The 20,885-nt window shown below is 41.7% G+C and overlaps 2 long non-coding RNA genes across 2 annotated transcripts in view; one reads left to right on the forward strand and one right to left on the reverse strand.

The window, feature by feature from the left end:
- The window catches only part of LOC105497699 (uncharacterized), a 143,412-nt gene that overhangs the window by 89,267 nt on the left and 33,260 nt on the right, over window positions 1-20,885 (forward strand). The gene's annotated exons all lie outside the window — the stretch shown is intronic.
- On the reverse strand, window positions 3,482-12,715 carry LOC139356660 (uncharacterized). The gene is made up of 3 exons (XR_011608893.1): window positions 11,819-12,715; window positions 7,703-7,975; window positions 3,482-3,642 (listed from the first exon to the last, which is right to left on the reverse strand). It is a non-coding gene; the product is annotated as an uncharacterized lncRNA (long non-coding RNA).

The raw sequence follows: 20,885 nt of genomic DNA on the forward strand, positions 1-20,885 counted from the left end.
ACCTTTCTAAGCCTTGATTCTCTAATCCACAAAATGGGGTTAAAAATAATCTACCTCCTAGGAGCATTGTGAGGATTTAAGAAAGTTACACAGAGTGCTTAGCAGAATGCTGAACTGTCACTTATTAGTATACATCCTTCTCCCTTTTTGAAACATTCTCTATCTTTGGTGTAAGTGCAGTTGACCTTGAACAATGTGGGGATTAGGGGTACCGACCTCCCACACCATTAAAACATCTTTGTATAACTTTTGGCTCTCCCAAAACTTAACTACAAATACTCTACTGTTTACCTTACCTATAACATAAACAGTTGATTAACACATATTTTGTATGTTCTGTATTATGTACTGTATTCTTACAAAAAAAGTAAGCTAGAGAAAAAAGTTGTTAAGAAAATCATAAGAAAAAATATGTTTACTGTTCATTAAGTGGAAGTGGATCCTCATAAAGATCTTCATTCTTGTCATCTTCATGTTGAGTAGGCTGAGGAAGAGGAGGAGGATGAGGCTGAGGTGAGGGAGAAGAAAGAGGGGTTAGTCTTGCGGTCTCAGGAGTGGCAGAGGCAGAAGAAAGTCGTATATAAGTGGACCCACACAGTTCAAATCCATGTTGCTCAAGGGTCAACTGAATTAGAAAGCTCCACCCAAAGTGGCTTAAATAGTAAGAGATTATGAATTCATCTCACTGAAGATGAATCACAGGTGATAGATGGGTTTAAACAATGCTTGCTACAGTGGTTCAGCACAGGCACCGAACCTCCAATACCTTTCATTCCTACTCTCTACCTTCTGTGGTGTCTTTTCCATTCCAAGAATGGCCCCTCTCATGCAACATAGGGTTCCAGGAGGCCATAGCCATCCAGCAGGGATGAGGGCTGAGTTTCTCAGTAGTTCTCTTAAAAGAGCAAATGAGCTTCTGCTCCAGAAGCCCCCTCCTGAATTACACTGAATTGGATTATATGCCCCGAACCAATGATTCTGATCAGAGGGACATGGGATGTATTTCTTGGCTTCAACCAATCAGGGGATGCTGGAGATGCAGCCAGCGGGGTATGAGTGAAATGAATATTCAAATAAAATTTGAAGTAATATTATCAAGAGGAAGGGAAAATGGATCTTTGATGGCCAAAAGCAGCAAATATCCAGTACTCTAGATTTACAGATCTCTACACTCCCCGGATTTCCTCCCAATTTTTTTTGTACATTTCTCTAGTCTCACTGGCTCCACGCTATTGTAAATGTTTGTTTCTCTTTCTTTCTTTCCTCATTAGAGAATGAGTTCCTTGAATGTAAGGTCTATGCCTTATTCCTCAGTCCCTAATGCAGACATTGGCATTCGGTAAATGTGCATCAAATACATAAATAAACACATAGTTGAATAAGGATTGCTTTCTTCTTGCTAAATGGAAAAACCTATTCCCATAGCAGCGGGAATGGAATCCCCACTACAGACTAGAAGTCAATCTGTCTGTATAAATTCCGAACCCAATGCCCAGGACTTCCACCCAACAGATGCTTTTTGCATTGTGAAACACCCAGGCATGTGGGCTGCCTGAATTCACGTGTTTGTTCCATCCTTCATCACTCTGTTTCCTGAGAAGGAACAAGAGCCGGTGGGGGCCCTATGCTCACTGCACATGTTGTCCGTTTCATGTTTCAGCCAATAAATGAGAGGGCTCTCTCACAAGCCACTTAACATGTATTACAGATATTTCCTTGGACAAATGGTCTCTTCTCCTTCCTCTGGGAACACAAAGCCTGAATGATCTGCAGACCCAGTAGAGGAGAGCGGGGCTTAGAACACCTAGCGCCTAAAGATAGGACATCTTTCATTTAACTGTGTAACTTGAAGATGAGCAGTGTGACCTCAGATATACATCAGTGCCTTCTAGCACAGGTGGGTCTGCCTTGGGACTGATGGGGCTGCACATCTGGAGGAGCTAACATCTGGACGACCGCACCCATAGAATGAGATGCTGTCGTTGGCTAGGACTAGGGCGCTGGGTCATTTCTTTTCTTCCTACTCCTTTCATTTTACTTGTTAAATGTTAGCTCTCTCTGAAAATGAACAAGGGACGATTTTAGCAGAGATGGAATGGGAGAATTGTTCCTGATTCCTGTTTCATCTTCCAGACTCATCATTACCAGCCAAAGTAATATGAAATTAAAACTGAGGCTTGGCTGTCCACTGCAACAAGCAGAAATCTAAGACTATAATACTTAAAACACAACCTCTTGCAGAAATAAAAATCTCTGCAAAGCCACAGAGCTCAGAAATAGCATTTGGTTCTGCAAAACTACTGCTTTTTTTTTTGTTTCTTCTGCCAGATCAAACCCCAGAGAGAACTGATGACATTCTTGCTACTGTCCTTGCAAATGGAAAAAGAAGGGGGGCAGTAAAATTAGGAAAGTGAGAATAATGTTCTAAGAATGGAAAATGCAAAGGTTAAACATTTGAAGAGGAATGTTGTATTTAGAAGCGAGGAATTCAGGAGGGAGAACACTGTCAAAACAATCATGGCACCAGGCTTGCTTGGCAATATGGTTTATCTCAGGAGACACTTGCCTCCAGGCCTCAAAACTGGCTACAATTTGCCCCAGAAATTCTTCACTTCACTCTAAAATAGAGCTTGTAAAAGAAGTTGGAAGTAACTTTTATGTGGTTGTTTTCTAAAAATCTTTTTTCTCCAACAGATGAATCTCAAACACTTTGCTCTAAGCAGCAAAAGGTTCAAATGTTATTGGATTGTTTATAACATTCAGTAACCTTCCAATCCCCCAGTGTTTATAGAAGTAAATTGGGAGTATTCAAGAACAGTTTGTCTGTCTAGTGGAATTTCAACTTTTCCATATTTGCTTAATTTTGGAACCAAATGTCAGAGATGCTACAGCACCAATAAGGCAAGATCTTGTTGGAGCTCATGCCTCACTGGATAAAAGCTATTTGGAGTGAAAGATCGAGCTTCTGCTTACAAACCTGGGATGGCACTGGGCTTCAGAAAGGATAACTAGAAATGGTTCAATGGTTATTAAATACATTGAACAAACAGAACGTATGTTGAGGATTTGATGAGAAAAAAATGGAGCTCTCTTAACACAGCACTTGGCAAATAATAGAAATTCAATAACTATTAGCTATTACTTCTATAATACAATTATTACACCATTGACTGAAAACACGTGGCACCTTAGCATTCTCATTTAAAAGACACTGTCAGTGCTGTCTGTTTTGTAGCATGGCTTTAGCCTCTGGCTTAAGAGTTCGACCGTCCACCTGGTTGCCCAAATTGGTAATAATGATAATACTAGTTATAATTTTTATGATAATTATTATAGGTAGGTAGATATCATAAGAGATAGAGGGTAAAAGAAGACATGGTCATTCATAAAAGAGGAATTAAAATTTGCGAAAAGCATTCTTCTTCACTAGTAATCAATGAAATGCAAATTAAAACATGAAATACTTCTTGCTTACCAACATTTTGAAGATTCAAAGTGGTAATTGTTAATGTTCTCGACGAGTACTAGTCGAAGCATAATTTGGCATCACTGATCTTTGGAAAGTAATGTGGCAAATAGGAATGAAGTGCTGCTAGCATATGTTTATCTGTTGATCCACTTTTAAGAATTTATCTGAAACTTCTAGAGGCAAATTGAGAATAGTCAAAAATGTAAGTACAAACTGTCAACTGCCATGTGCCTCTCTCTGTTAGGATCCGGTCAGGAAACAGCACACTCAAACTGAGTAATTTGAAGAGAGTTTAATTAAAACAAAACAAACAAACAAAAAACCCAATGACTTACAAAGTATGGACAAGATGTGGAGACAGTGAGAGATGGTGTAGGATTCTGGGGCCAGCAGCAGAAAGGAGCCGGTACCGCCTCAAGGCTTGAAAGGGCAGGGAGTGAGTAGTTTCCAAAACTTGGAGAGGGATTCCCAACTCCCTGACTTACCACGTGACCCTCCCATGGGAAGAAATGCTCCATTCTCACCCTCCTCCCAGGTCCTGGTCTCTTGCCTGCACCTCCCGCTCACTGAGCCTAACTAAAGCCAGGATCCAGAGAGCCCTTTGACAGAGTCCATATGGGCTCAGGGTGGACAGTGGCTCTGGAGAGACAAATGAAAAATATCCAGCACACTTTGTTATTTTTAAGAGCAAAAATAAAAATGGAAGATAATACAAATGTCCAACAACTGGGAAATAAGCCAATAAAGTATGGTACATTTTGTAGTGGGATGTTATGCAGCCATTTAAAATCATGCTTTTGAAGAGACAATAACACAGAAACATGTTTTCAATAAAATGTCAACTGAAGAAAAGTAGAGGAGACAATTATATATGACTCCAATTATGAAAATAAAATACACACACGTGACCCTTTGGAAAAAGAGACTGGAGGACACATGCCCAAACTTTATGGCTCTCCTGATTTGGGGGGTTATGGATTTACTTCTTCTTTTTTCAGTTATTTGTATTTTCTAAATTTTACAGGAGCATAGACCGCTTTTATAATAAGAAAACATTATTTTACAAAACTAGTCTTTTGCTTTCTGTAGCTTATAATCTAGTAGGGGAGAAATGTTAATTTCTAACTGGTTTCAGCAAAAGTCCATGGAAGAACAAAGGAATAACTCATTCCTCTGAGAGTTACTCCTTTGATTGCAACTGACAGGTGGAATTGGGGAATCTTCTTAGAGGAGGTGTCATTTAAACTGGGCCTTCAGAGATGAGAAATACTTTTCTCCAGGTTAAGAAATGGCAGAGGAGAAACCAGATGAGAAAATAATGAAAACAAAAGATTTAGAGCCTTCAAGGTCATGAAATATCCAGGGCACAACAATAGATGGGTGATTGTAGAGCAGTCCACTGGCAACATCAGAGAAACTTTCACAATGCATAAATTTCTGTGTCCCTCCCCACATCTCCGGAATTAGCATCTCTGCTAGGGAACCCAAGACAAATATTTTGAAAATGCTTCCAGGTAATTCTAGGCATGACTGGGGCTTAGAAGCCATGTGAACAAAGTATAGAAGAAAGCACTGTGTTGGCCGGGCGCGGTGGCTCAAGCCTGTAATCCCAGCACTTTGGGAGGCCGAGACGGGCGGATCACGAGGTCAGGAGATCGAGACCATCCTGGCTAACACAATGAAACCCCGTCTCCACTAAAAATACAAAAAAATTAGCCGGGCGTGGTGGCGGCGCCTGTAGTCCCAGCTACTCGGGAGGCTGAGGCAGGAGAATGGCGGGAACCCGGGAGGCGGAGCTTGCAGTGAGCCGAGATCGCGCCACTGCACTCCAGCCTGGGCGACAGAGCGAGACTCCGCCTCAAAAAAAAAAAAAAAAAAAAAAGAAAGAAAGAAAGAAAGAAAGCACTGTGGACCATTGTGGAGTGGCTGCCCAGAAATCTCCAGCTGTCTCCTTACCCTGAGAGAGAAGGGGCCCAGCAACGACTTTGTAGGAGATGACCCTGCCCTATGACCACATACGTCATATGTATGAGATGTAGAGATGCTGAGATGTAGATGTCAGCTTCAGAATGGGTGGGCAGAAGACCTGCTCTGTGATCTGGAGTAGTAAAGGGTGATGAAAAAAGTAGAGACAGAGAGAAGGAAGCCAAGGTAAAAAGAGAACGGATGGGAAACTAAGAGGGTCCTGCCACCTTCCAGTCCCTGGTTTCAGTACTTTCTGAGGTTCCACTGCATCCCTGCCCCTGAGTGTACTGAGACCTCCATTGTCCTTGTAATAGAATTTTTAATGCTTGCCTAGCTGGAACTGGCCTCAGTTGTCTGCAGAGATGAGTAGGACAAGTTTTATCTTCAGATCACCATTGTGTCTTGCAAAGTCTCAGCTGGGGCCCAAAGATAGCAGCTCTGCCCCCTATTCACTAGCTAGTGCAGTCTTTCCAAAGTGGAGCTTCTTGGAAGCATGAGGTTTGTGGAATGAATGGGTATTGCCACACAGAGAGACAAAAGAAAAATTAAGAAATACATACTTGTTGATCAAGTAAGTATGGATCAATGGATTAACAACATCAAGCTGGTTTATTTACTAGAAAACTTCTCAGAACCTATGTGAGCTCTTGTACATTGTGAATTTCCAGGAATTATAGAATGCAGTGTTCCCAAATTTATTTGACTGTGGGACACTCTGGATTATTTTTTCCCCAAAAAAACATGTTTCAGGACAGGTGCTTGGCCCTTAAGAGCTAATTCATTCATTTATGTATTTCTTTATTAAATAAACATTTATTAGAATAGCAAAAATAAGGACTATTTCTCAAATGACGTGCTATCTTTATGAAGATGCCATGCTAGTCTCTCAGGAATTGTGTATGTTTGTATGTGTGTGCACACATGTGTGTCCATGTATGCAAATATACATGTGTCTGCAGGCACACATGTATATATGCCTACGTGTGTGCGTTAAGCGAGGATAAAGGGAGAGGGAGCAAGACAGGATGGGGGTGAATCTTTGGCTTGGATGCTCATGTACGTGGCTTCCAGAGGTTTATTAATGAAGATACCATCTCAATCCCCGAATAGAATTACATTACATCAAGTGGACTCAGGCTAATTGTCTGACTAATTTTAAGTTCAATTAAGAGAACTATCCAAATCATTTATCTTCTAGTTCATCAAATGAAATATGATGCTACAGCAGAATGCGTTTATGACCAAACCAACTTTTAATATGTGAGAGTAACTGGCCTTTCTTTGTAATCATTTTCATTTTTTTCCCTAAAAGTCCTTATCAAAAACATTTCCCATATTAAAGATGATAATGCTTTTGTTGGGGGAAAATGTGGGATGAATGTTTATTGAGCATTCCTTTTAGACCACTACTAGGCCGAGCATTACAAATACCCAGTCTTATTAATTCTTCTAGCAACACTGTAAGATAGGTAATCCATTTTTCTCCTTTTAACAGATGAGAACGTTTTGTGAGGACAAGCATGAGTCTGTCTTTAGTGCCTGACTCATAGTTGGGTCTCTATAACACATTTATTGAATGAATGAATAAATGGTTGGGGAAACTGAGGCTGAATGAGTTGGCTCAGGATTATCTTCTCCATGTTGAAAACTGCATTTGAACCCAGGTCTCTCTGACTCCAAAAACCAAATGGTTTCCTCCTCATCATTTCAGAAACTAGCAAAATGCTTTTATGCACACCATTTGATTTTAGAATCCTGTACGTTTTATAAACGAGGACAGTGAGACTCCGAAAAATAGTATATCCAAAGTGACTAAGGTAGTAGAGAGAAGATTCAAAACCCTATCCCAGGCCTTCTGACTCCCATTCCAATGTTCTTCCAGCTACCTCAGAGGTCTTTTGAAAAGCCCCTGAAATTGCACCCAAACTGATGTTCATGTGGCAGATACCTCACCACCGTCTCCTCACCTCACTCCTTAAATTCTTGTCTTCAGGCCCCTCTGACTCAGGTGACACTCATGCTGGTAAAACGTCCTGTGTTTTCTGCCAGAAGTAGCCAGCCCAGACAGGTGCAGGAGAGGTCTGCTTTAGAGGGATATATTGCACAGCCTTGTCCCTGCCTCCCTTATTTCACCCCTGATTTCTGATGGGACCCCCAGATGAGTATCATCTCCCTCCTGGCCATTTAAAACCTGCAAAGCAACTTGAGTTCCTCCTGAGGGACTGGCAGCTCTGCCAAGACCATACGTGATTTTCACATGAAAAGTACCTTTGGAAGAGGATTTCTCCATCAGTTTCCACCATGAACACGGATGCACACATTTCTCCAGAATCTTCTCTGCTGTCATTTGCTGTCCTGCCAAGAGCCTGGGATTGTCCTTCATTGGGACAGAGAGGGTCAGGCCCAGGCTGGAAGTTCTCGGTTCCACTGGTGCTCTCTGGGGCAAAAATGTGGCATTTTTCCTTTTGTCTTTTCTGCTTTTGTTTTTTGCTTTGCTCCAAGCTGATGATTCTCTCAGCTTCTGTCTTCATGATGCCAACACTGCGAAGTGAAAAATAAATAATGCCCCCAGAAAACCCCAGGGTTGTTCATTTCTAGACACAGAACCAAAGAACTGACAGCACTCAGCTTTTTCCCCTCCCCAATAAAAAAACGTTACTTAGATACATTGGAAAGGCAGGTTCTAAGGCTACTAGAAGTGTTTAGAAAAAGATGATGTGTATATTAACAAATTTCTCTCCTCTTTTCTCTTACTTTAGGCTCTCATCATCTCTCTCTCTTTTTTATTTTTATTTATTTATTTATTTTTGAGACAGTGCTTTGTTCTGTTGCCCAAGCTGGAGTGCAGTGGCGCGATCTCAGCTCACTGCAACCTCTGCCTCCTGGGTTCAAGCAATTCACCTGTCCTCAACCTCCTAAGTAGCTGGGACTACAGGTGCACGTCACCATGGCCAGCTAATTTTCATATTTTCAGTAGAGATGGAGTTTCACCATGTTGCCCAGGCTGGTCTTGAACTCCTAACCTTAGGTGATCCACCCACTTCAGCCTCCCAAAGTGCTGGGATCAGGCATGAGCCACCGTGCCTAGCCTCATCATCTCTGTCTTAGATGATTTTGATCGGAGGTTATTGTGCATTGAATTGGGTCCCTCCTTGTTCCCCCAGATTCACATATTGAAGTCTTAGGCCCTAGTACCTCAGAATGTGCCTATACTTGAAGATAGAGCCTTCGAAGAGGTAATTAAGGTAAAGAGAGGCCACATGACTGGAACCTAATCCAATCTGACTATTGCCCTTATAAGACGAGGAGATTTGATTGCAGACAGTTACAGAGGGAAGACCATGCCAGGATGCAGGGAGAAAATAGCCTTCCATAAGCCAAGGAGACAGGCTTGGGAGAAACCAACCCTGCCAACACCTTGATCTTGGACTTCCAGCCTCCGGAACTGTGAGAAAATAAATTTCTTTAAGCCACTCAGTCTGTGGCACTTTGTTATGGCAGATTTTGACATTGAGAAGTGGGGATATGCTGGAACAAATACCTAAAAATGTGGACATGATCTTGGATCTGGGGAAAGGGTAGAGGCTGGAAGAGTTTTGAAGTACATGTTAGCAAAAGCTTAGATGGCCTTGAAGAGGCTGTTGGTAATTTACCAAACTAAAGCAGAAGTTAATTTTTAAAAAATGCTGGACATAGAGAAGAAGGAACTTTGATTGGAATTGTTTCAAAGTTCCAGGCATTAGAATGTAAGGTGCTAGGTATCCCGCATATGTTAACTCATTTATGTTTCATTATAATCCTAAACATTAATGATATGTGTAAGTATAAATATACTAAGTAAAAATTATTGTTCATGTGCATACTTAAATAAATGTATAATTCATATGAACAGATATCTTAATGAATACACCTATTTTACAGCCAATAACAAGAATGGCAAGCAGTAACAATAGCAAACATGTTTTAAGCTCTCACTATATGTCAGACACAGTTCTAAGAGCTTTGTATTCTTTTTTTGCCTAAATGTTTACAATAACTCTTTAAGTACCACTTAATGATAAATAATAAAATAACATAGTAATTAACAGCACAAGCCCTGGAGTCAGATACCTGAGTTCAAATCTAAATTCTGCCACTTGGGTTCTGTGTGACCTCGGGCAAATTCCTTAACCCTTCTGAGCACCAGTTTCCTTATCTATAAAATGAGAATGATGATAATGATAATAATAATAATAGTTCCTACTTTATTGGGAGGGTTAAAATAGTTACTACATATGAAATCCAGGCACTTAGGCTGGAACCTGGCCTAACCGTCATTAACCCTATTTTAAACACGTCAAAATAGAGGCTCAGAGAAATTAATCTACTCTGCCCAAGCTTATTCTGTGAAAACTATTTTTTAAATGAAAATTCTGTTTAACATGCCACTTTCTTTATATAAAATCTTTGTTAATTCATCATTTTTTACAAAATAAAGTCCAGTTCCTTAGCATGACTCATCTTTCCAGCTTCAAACCCTGCTGCTCCCTGTACTCCTTGTGCTGTATACAACACCCTACCAGCTTATCACCCTCTTAACATGTCATGTGCTTTGAAACCTGTGGCCTTTTACAAGCTATTTCTTCTGTCTGGAGTGCTCTTCCCTCTTTCCCCCTGGCCAATGCTTTGTCCTTCTTCCAGATCAGACTCAGTCATCATTTATTGATTCATTCTTGTATTCATTCATTCATTTAGTTACACAAATGTCTACTTTGAATAAGGAACTTTTCTAGGTCTTGGAGGTACAACAGCAAATAAGAAACATGCAGTGTCTTCAACAGCTGCCAAGCCCATGGGGAGACAGACAGATCTCATAGTGCAGTGTGATGAATGTGGCGACAAGCTGGGAAGATGGGGGGCACCTCACAGGGCTGGGGTGTGGGTGGGCAGTTTGTGTGACTGGTCTTCTTTCCCCTAGTCTTTCCTCTATCCCCATGGGGCATATGACCATATCACCAGCAAATGTTTACTGGGGACCACGTGGACTGCTGATGTTTCTTTCAATGATCGATAGACTCACAAGAAGAGAAATATTTTACTTTTGCAAATAAAGAAGCATTTATTCTTTATTCCACTCTAAAGATCATAACTCTTTCTAGACTAAGAGAGACTTGGGACATATCCTCACACAGGATGACTTCATGGAGAAGGGAGGTAGATGCATAATGAGATTGCACCAATCTTGAGCATGACATTTGCCTTAAGAGAGAAGAAAGTGGTAAAACTGAACAAGAAGAGTGGAGGATGTGACGGATTGATTGCAAGCATGGTCCCAGTTGTCCACCCTTCCTGTAGCCATGCTTTTGCAATGTGGCTTTGCAGCTTCTCCCATCATGAGATGGAGCCTTGAATTGGAGCTAGCCATGGAACTTGTTTTAGCTAATAGAATGAGTGGAAGTGACAGTGATTCAGTTCCAAGCCTAGGTCTCAGGGGACCCTGAGCACCTTTGCTCACTCTCTTGAAACCATACCACTGCCATGTGAACAAGTATGGGCTAGCCTAATGGAGAAAATTGAGGGGTACATGGAGATTCCATTCATCCTAGCCAAGGCCACCCTAGACCAGCCTGTGGCCAGTCAACATCCAAACATGACAGAGCCCTGCCAACATCAGCAGAAGTGACCCACAGAGAAGTAGAAATGCAGAAGTGACCTTAGCCAAGACCAGAACTGTTCAGCTGATGCAGAGACTCATGAATAATAAAGCCCCTGAGTTTCACGGGGAATTGTTACATGGCATTACTTGGTGATGACTCATTGATACCGGCAGAAGAGGGGATAAATTTTCAGTGGAAACATTCTACAAACTATTAAAGTATAATAGAGAATGTATGTCTTGTTTGTCAATTTAGGGACAAGATTTGCTCTATAACAAAAGGCCTCTCATTTTTCTGGCATGTCTTTGGATGAAGTTTGAATTTGAACTTCTCCTAAGATTTTCAAACTAGAATATTTGAAAACCAATGCAATGAGATTTTCTGACTTTATCTTAGCCCGATGCTACCTGTAATGTTAATTTACAAAGTTTAATAACATACACTATTTGCAGTGTACTGATGTCCTCTGCAGCCCTCTATCTTCCAAGGGTAACAGCCACAGTCACTGAGACATTCCATGAAAGACTGGATTGAGTGTTCTAGAAACCTAGCATATGTGCCCTCAGCCATGGAGTTGTTTTCAATGAGCCTTTTTCTGGACTGGGAACTCCTTGTCCTCGAACTGGTAGGACTTAATACTTGCAGGGTTGGGGAAGGATCAAGCTGGCAACCTGAAATGCCCAGTATCAGCATGAGGAGGACATTATTCTCAACTACTGGCTCCCACACTAGGTGTGTCAGTGCTTACCAGACTTCTGTCTGCAGTAAAATCCAGGCTTCTATGAGTTGGGAGTGGGAAAGGAAGGCAGTGGAACCAACTGGAAAAACTGTTCAACATCTTTGATATATCCCCAAGCCCTACTCCTTGCTCCCACCATCCATGATACCTGCTGTCTCCAACTCTGAGGTCTCTCATGCATTTCAACTGGAAGATGGCCCACACCATCCCCACTCCATTCATGGCATATTCTGGGCAGTGACTACTTCTTTCTTGGCTTCACCCACCAACACATTTCCTTCTTCAAATCAATCGGAAACTCTTGTTCACAGAAAGTCCTTCTCTTTACTATAGGCTAATTCAGTAAAATCCCTGGAGGCTAAGAAAGTGAGTTCCTTCTACCGTCTTGACCAAGAAGCTGTTTCTTCAGTATTGAAGGATGTTGGCTTCAGTCCACTCTCCACACTCAGTCCCTTTCTGCTGTTCTTACAAGTCAAACAGCCAGTTTTTCAGGGAGCCGTTGCCAACTCCAAATGACAGGTGTTTATTTTTAAGCACTTTCCATGGTTTACATGTCAGAGAGTGAATATATCTTTGGAAAAATACAAATGAGTACAATAAAAACATGATAGATGCCATCATCTTAGGTTCTTTGGGTGCTCCAGTGTCTCAGGTGCTGTGGCGGGTCCTTTCATCAATGTGATCTCTGTTAATTTTCCTGGTCTCCTGAGAGGGTGTCCTGATCATTTCCAATTCCTAGGCAAGGGGACGGGGGAGGCTTAGAGAGGTTGAGAACATGCCAGTGTGGCATAGCCAGTGGGTGATGAGATGAGGACTGGAAACGAGGTTTTCTTACTTTAACTTCAATGTTCTATGCACGATCAGATTATTCTGTTACTTATTTCTCTCCTCAAGGGGTGACGATTTCCAGTACATACTCTTCCTGTCCTATAAAATATAGCCAGCCAACATTTTATTTATTAAAATTTTATCGTAATACATACCTTACTGCATTAAAATGTTGAACACTATGTAATAGTAATGCTAACATTTATGGAGCTTTTACCATGTACCAGCCACTGTTATTAGTGTTTTATGTGTATTAACTATACATGTAATTTAATCTCACTGTCCTATTATCATCCCCATAAAACAGATGATAAAATGGAGGCACAGAGAGTAAGTTGCCCTAGGTCACACAGCCTGTGCAGAGCTTGGCTCTGAACCAAGACAGTTTGCCTGCAGAGTCCACCCATGTTCTTCACTGCTTTCTCAATGGGTTTTGTTATACACAAAAGTGAAAAAAAAAATGCTTATATTTGACCTAGTAATAAAGACCTGCTAATAAGTGAACCTTTAATAAGTAAGGCACTAACAATATTATTCCATAACTAATAAATAAAATCAACTAAATGCCTAGTACTTGTTAAGCATCTGGTGAATATTGGTTCCCCACTTCCCTCACCTATATGGGTTAGGGAGATTATTTTTTCATCTATTTTGGAACATTTATGATTACTGTGTATCAGTCAGACCCTGTGCTGAGGAGGTGCCAGACATGTGAATTGATCAAAGTCAAGTCATTGATCAAAACTAAGGAAGCTCCCAGTTTTGAGGAAGAGGCAGACGAAGCAACACAACAGGGTATTCTATGGGCACTGTGGGAGGCACAGAGGACAAAGTAAGGATGCTGCTTGTGAGTTAAGGTGCACCTCAATCAGGAGACTGATTCAGAGAGCCATGGTGGAAAGAAACAGGTCTTGAAGGAGATTCAAGTTTAGGTGGTAATAGTAGTTAATAGTTCACAGGGCATACTGAGGACCAAGCACTGTTCTAAGTGATCTGCTTCTATGCCTGTCTATCTTTAAATCCATCAGGCATAGAGAGCTTAAGTAACTTATCCAAAGTCACAGAGTTAGTAAGTGACAGGGCTGGGATTTGAACCTGGTGCAGTCTAACAAGAGAACCCACACTGTTGTATAAACTCTTGAGAGGTAGAAGTTAGGGGACATCCATCATTTGGAACCAGGTAGGGGTAGGAATCAAAATGTGTCAACCATCCAAAAATAGTGCAGAGTTTCTGCTGGACTCCTCACCTCCTTAGGAATGAGCAGGACAAGAGTCCTGCTGAACAAGGCAGAAGGCGCATGTTCACAGCCTTGCTGCAAACAGCAAGCCTCCATCCACCTTAGGCCTTTTCTAGGAAAATCACTAGAAAAAAAAAATAGAGCAGAGAACATCATTGGATTAATGGGCCCTTTGCAATCTGGATTCATCAAAAAACTTTCACACGATGTTAGGCCATGGCAATCCCAGCAGCGTCTGCACTTGAGATTCTTAAAGCGATCTCAATAAATTACCAGTAATTCATGCAGGGCTGTGTTGAATGGTTCCCATTAAGCTGGATGTCTCAAGTTGTAAGTCTAAAGAGATTTGAGTAAATTGGAGATACGTGAAAAATGCTGGAAAAAAAATCCTTGTGCTTGGTTTTGTTTTTCCCCAATTACCATTGGTCCAATGATCCCTGGTTTTCACTCGACTCATAAAGTGTCATTGAGGAGCAACTAAGAAGGGAGTCATCAAAGCTGACACTGCTGTCGAAAAAAGAAATTCTCCATAAGTAGAGGGTTACAGAGAGGCAGATGGAGTTGCTGAAGAGTCTTCTTGCCCCCGTTTCATCCAAGAAAGTCCCTGTGTTTCTTCTTTACCTGGTAGTCATCGGGAAGCATTAAGCTAATATTTAGTATTAATATACAGAAATGGCACACCTCATATTTTCTCATGAAAAGTTGAGTGAGTATAGTAAGGAGCTGAATTGGGTTTGGGTTTTGTGGTCACTATAGTTACTGTCTGCATACTGCAGGCTTCTGATTGCCCTTGCAGTGGCTTCTGTTACCTGGGGCTTCCCATGGGCCCAGGACAGATGGAGGGCTTTCCTAGTTTCTGCTCCATCTCAGCTTTCAATAGGCCCTGGGTCAAGAGTATTTCTGTATTAGTCTGCTTGGGCTACTGTAACAAAACACCATAGGCTGGGTGGCTTAAACAACAGGCATTTATCTTCTCATAGTACTGAAGGCTGGACGCCCAACATCAAGGAGTTGGTGGTATCTCGTGAGGGCTCTCCTTAGGTTGCAGACAGCCACCTTCTTACTGCATCTTTGCACGGCCTTTCCTTAGTGCATGCACTCAGATAAAGAGAGAAAAAGAAAGAGAGAGACAGAGAGAGAGAGAAGTTCTGGTGTCTCTTTTTATAAGGCCACTAATCCTTTCTGGTCAGGACCCTACTTTTATGACTGCATTTAACCTTAATTAGTTCCTGAGAGACTCCATCTCCAAATACAGACACATTGGGGGTTAGGGCTCCAAAATAGGAATTTTGGAGGGACGCAAACATTCAGTTCATAATACATTCTCTCTCTCAATGCCCTTGCTCTTCCCAAGGCTGTTTGCTCCTGGCGGAAGCAGGGCTTAGTCTGTCACCATAGCCCAGCCTCAGCCTTTCTCAGGCCCTGTGTACCTCGGCCTTGGGAGACAGGTCTTTTTGGCACTCCTGTCCCTCCTTCCCATGGCAGCCAAATTCTGCCTTGAGTTGCTGGTTGGTTTTGGGCATGAAGAGTTTCCTGTCCCTCTGTACTGAGTTGGACAGTGTCCCTCCCAAAATTCAGGTCTACCTGGAACCTCAGGATGCGACCTTATTTGGTTATAGGGTCCTTGCAGACATAATTAGTTAAGATGAGGCCATCATGAATTAGGATGGGCCCTAAATCTGTTGACCGATGTCTTTATAAGAGAACAGAGAGGGAGACACAGAGACACAGAGACACATACAGGGAAGAAGGCCAGGTGATGACAGAGGCAGAGATAGGAGGGATGCACCTGCAAGCCAAGGAAAGCCAAGAATGCTGGCCGCACCAGAAGCAAGGCAAGAGGCATAAAACAGATCCTCCTCCAGAGCCTCTAGAATGAGCCAGCGCTGATGACACCCTGATTTTGGACTTCTACCCTCCATGCATTTCTGTTGTAGAAGCCACCCCATTTGTGGTACTTTGTTACAGTGGCTGTAGGAGTCTAATACAACCTCCTCCAGCAATGGCCAGCTCCTGCTTAGTGCCAGTTCACTATGCTGCCTCCAAGGTGGCTTCCTGTTCCCTTCCCAAGGGCAGAAGGTTGTGTTTCTACCCCTGATCCAGAGATGATGGATTTTTCTGGGCCTTTGGACAGAGGGCTCACTGCTCTTCTTCAGCAGGAAAGACTCTGCTTTCTAGGGGGAGGGTCTGATAAGCAGTGAGGCCTCATGTCTGTCCCCTGTTGTACATCTGGGGCTCCCCATTCCCCTACCTGATCTTTCCTGTGGACATACAGTGGAGGAGTCTGGAATGAAGCTTGTGAGCGATCGCCTTTGCCCCCTGGGTTCCTAGCCATCCCAAGCTGACATGCCAGCCCCACCAGCCTTTCAGAATTGTTAACATTTGAGCTGATTTCTTCCTACCCGCTGGGTCAGTGGCCGCCTCTTTCTCCCATGTTCTGCTAAAGGTGAGGCAGCTGTTCCGAGAGACTTGTCTGTCTCTGGATTGCTGTTTATTGGGTAGCTTGGCTACCTCAGCTGTCTGATGGCCTCAAGAAAAGTGATGATTTTATAAATAATCTGTTTTTTTGTTTTTTTTTTTTAATCTCATTAGGGTGGAATCAAGGTTCTCTTGCGGCTTCTAATATTCTAAGCAGAAGTGGAATTCCTTGACTAGTATTTTCACTAAATATAAATGAGGACAGTTTCTCAGGAGTTCCTGAGTTTGACTCTTGGCTCGAAAACTCACTAGGTCTGACACCAGTTGCCTAACCTTGCCGAGACATATCTTCCCCAGGTCTGAGATGAGAGATACGTGAACTCATATCTTGAATGCAGCACTACTCACAATAGCTAGCATATAGACTCAACCTAAGTGTCCATCAACGGATGAATGAATAAAGAAAATGTGGTGTATATATAGGTATATTAGCATGTCATGCTCTTTGCGCTATTCTACGGCATATGTATATATGTACATTATTTTTCTTAGAGAGGGTTTAGAACTCATTCTTGCTCTTTGTATCCTATCACATCTTTTGGAAAAAAAAAATGTAGTTTTGATTGTGTGAAATTCCAGGGACATTCAACTAGTCTTCTAAATTATTTATTTTCCCATACTTATATTTTAAATAAATGCATACATTGTCTTAAACTCTCAAAACGTTTTATTTTTAATAAGTAGATTATATAATAATAATATTATTATTCAGTCATAAAGGAATATTACTCAGCCATAAAAAGAAATGAAATCATGTCATTTTGCAGCAACGTGGATGAAACTGGAGACCATTGCTTAAGTAAAATAATTCAGAAATGGAAAGTCAAACACCGCTTGCTCTCACTTGTAAGTGGGAGCTAAATAATATGTACGCATGGACATAGAGAGTGGAATAATAGGTATTGGAAACTCAGAAAGGTGGGAGGGTGGGAGGGGGGTGAGAAATGAGAAATTACCTAATGGGCACAATGTATACTATTTGAGCGATGGTTATACTAAAAGCCCACATTTAGCCACTATGCACTATATCCATGTACAAAACGGCACTTGAACCACCTAAATCTTTTTTTTTAATAAAATGGATAGTGGTACAGTTTATTTTAAAATTGCATGCATATACTTGTTGAAAATAATAATCTGTCCTTATGGGGAAAAACTCACATGCTTTAAAATAATAATACAAATTTTGTAACTATTTAAAAAATAAATAAAATGAAAACCCTGATGGGATTATCTCAAAAGTCTCATTCAGTTCTGATAGCCCATTATTTTAAAAGAAGTTACTGGGGCAATCTCAAAGAGGGTAAATTTGTAGTTCTGAATTATTTCAATATCAGGTTTTCACGGTATTGAAAGAGTACATTAGGGGAAAAAATGAGGAAATCTGAATGAAGTATGGCCATTAGTTCACAGTGTAGACATATTGGTTCATTAGTTGCAAAAAATATACTGATGTAAGGTTTTAATAGTAGCAAAAACTGGTATGAGGCATATAGCGAATTTCTGTAATATCTTCATAGTAATTTTTTAAATGCAAAACTCTTCTAAAATAAAGTTTGTTAAAAAGATTAGATTAGAACATATCAGAATGTATTGTAGTAGTAAGTTTAATGTATCATGAAATTTTTGTTTTGTTTCACTTAACTACAAACATATATATAAGTATTTACATAAATGTATGCACACACACACCTGGTCTTGATGTAAAATGCATTTCTTACTGGGGGTTGATAAAACAGTTTGAAAGATACTGGATTGGAGGATATTTTGTTAGCTCTAATATTTCTTAAAATTAAATCATCATAAACTGTTTAATAAGGGGTTTATTCATTCCTTCAACAATAGTTGAGTAATTCACCACCATAGTCAAAGTATTGTGCTTTCAACGTAGGGGATGCCACAGATGAATGAATAAGACACAGGGTTTCATTTGTCAGATACAGAAGTAGAAAAACAAATACGCTGTGATGCAAAAGGCTGTAAAACAAGTGCTAACCAGAGGTTTACAAAAGTGCCATGGAAGCACAAAGGACAAAGGAGTGAGTGTTGACTCAGGATGTCAGGAAAAGTTGAACAGAAGAGCTGGCATTTTAGTTAGACTTTTAAAAAATGAATCACTAACGCGTGCTCAGCACTTCCTATGTTGCCAGAGTTTCTGCGGGAAGGAATATTACAGGGATCACCTCATCTTATCCTCACATGTTCTCATGGCTAGGAGCTAGTTTTACCTCCACTTTACAGAAGAACAAACTGAAGCGTAAAGAGGCGAAGGAACTGCCCGGGGATAAACAGCTGTGAAGTGGTGGGCAGAGCTCGTGGTGCACGTCATAAGGTAGAGCATGTCACCAGCTTGGGGTTGTGTACACCACGATATTGTTTGGATGTTTGGCCCCTCCAAATTTCCTGTTGCAATGTGCTTCCCAATGTTGGGAGGTGGCGCCTGGGGGTAGGTGATTCGATCATGGAAGCAGATCTCTCATGAATGGTCTAGCATCATTCCCTTGATCACAATTTAGTTCTTGCTCCATTGGTTCATGCAAGATCTGGTTGTTTAAAGGAGTCTGGGAACCTTCCCCTTCTCTCTGTTACTCCTTTTCTCTTGCTCCAGCTCTCCCCATATGACCTGCCTGCTCCCACTTCGACTTCGGCCATGATTGGAAATTTCCTGACTGAAGCCGCCCCAGAAGCCGAGCAGATGCTGGCACCACACGTTTTAAAAAGCTTGAAGAACCCCGAGCCAATTAAGCCTCTTTTCTTTATAAATTACCCAGCCTCAGCTATTCCTTTACGGCAATGCAAAAATGGACTAACACACACCACCTGTACCACCTCCCAGCCATTCCCTCCTGCTGGTTCTTCCCCACTCGATTTTCCTCTAGCTACAGAGCATAATTTAGGATTTCACTCCCTCAAAATATTGTCATTTGCATTGCCTTTGCTACCACTGCCCCTCTGCCTTCTCCCTTCTGGAAACACTTCTACAAAACCTTCATAGCCCAGCTCAATTGCTACCTCCTTTCTGTGGCCGTTCCCCATACCTCCACATTCTTCCAGCAGATTTCATTGTTCCCTTGATCATATTAAAACTAGTCTTTGAAAAGTCTATCTCAGATCAAGCCCAGTGGTGTTTCTCTTCATTTCTGCCTCCCAGCACAGTGCTGGCACACTGTGGTTGCCCAATAAAGGAGAAGGGAAGGCAGACAGAACTGTAGGATTCCCATGAGCAAAAAAGTAGAGATCGGAATCCCATGCTGAGACCAACACAAGAAAGAGCAAAGAAGTGAGAGAACAAAATGGTCTGGTGGTGATGCGGTGTAAGGTACCCAGATGCGTGCAGGAGGGGAGGTAATTAATTATACCAGCCTGGGGCCAGATTGTGCAGCTGGCAGGCTTTGCCAGGAAGTTGGAGCTTCCTTTTGTAGACTGTGATGAACCACGGAGGGGTTTCAGAGATGAGGGACAATATTTTAATTGAGTGACACACTCTATTCTGTTTCCTTACTTTTGAAGGGGTTGAAGGGCAAGAGGAAATATAACTATTATGTACTTATTATATTTCAAGCTCTGTCCTAAGAGCTTTCACTAATGCTCACAGTAAGCCAGTACATTAGCTATGATTCCCTTGTTAATCAGTTGTGAAGCAGAAACTCAGACAGGTTAAGTAACTGATTCAAGATCACACCAAAAGAAATAGCAGATTTAGGATGTGAGCCCAAGTTTCTCTGGTTCCAAAGCTTGGGACCTCCCTTTTCTCTCTCTTTTGCTCTTGTGGTTTGGTTTTCCCACCACATCATCCTGTCTCTAAAACTCTTAATAGCCTCAAGCAATCCATCCGCCTGGCGAACATGGTAAAACTCTGTCTCTACTAAAAATACAAAAATTAGCTGGGTGTGGTGGTGGGCGCCTGTAGTCCCAGCTACTCAGGAGGCTGAGGCATGACAATTGCTTGAAACCAGGAGGCAGAGGTTACAATGAGCCGAGATCATGGTGCACGATCAGAGCAAGACTGTCTCAAAAAACAAAACAAAACAAAGCCAAAAAGGAAAAACAAAAACAAAAACAAAAAAACCCACTACCAACAATAAAATACCAACAACTCTTATTAGCCTCCCCACTCTTGCTACCTTTCCTTCTTCTCTTACCCACTTCTTTCTGCCTTGTTTTTCCTGGGTCCCTGGACCTAAGTGGCAGGTTTTAAAAAGAGGGTGACCTGAGCCCTAGCAGTAGATGCCACAGTGACCATTTTATTTCCCTCCTTCCACTGAAAATAGGGGTTTGGAGCCTGGAACAGACTAGCGGGAGACAGTGGCTGTGTCTGGTCGCTGAAATGTCCCAGCCTTCTGCAGACGTCTCTGCCTTCTGGGTATCCTTCTGATGCTTCAAAGGGAGATCTTCCCTTCAGCTCATGAGTACACAAAATAGTGAGACTGCCAATTTTAGCGTGCGTGGGCATCTGCTGATTTGAAACCTCCTTTTGGATGTACTTTTTGTTACTTTCTTTCTAAAACACTTTTCTTCCAAGTCTGTCAGGC

This window comes from Macaca nemestrina, chromosome 10 (assembly GCF_043159975.1).
Source record: "Macaca nemestrina isolate mMacNem1 chromosome 10, mMacNem.hap1, whole genome shotgun sequence".
Classification (NCBI taxonomy): Eukaryota; Metazoa; Chordata; class Mammalia; order Primates; family Cercopithecidae; genus Macaca; species Macaca nemestrina.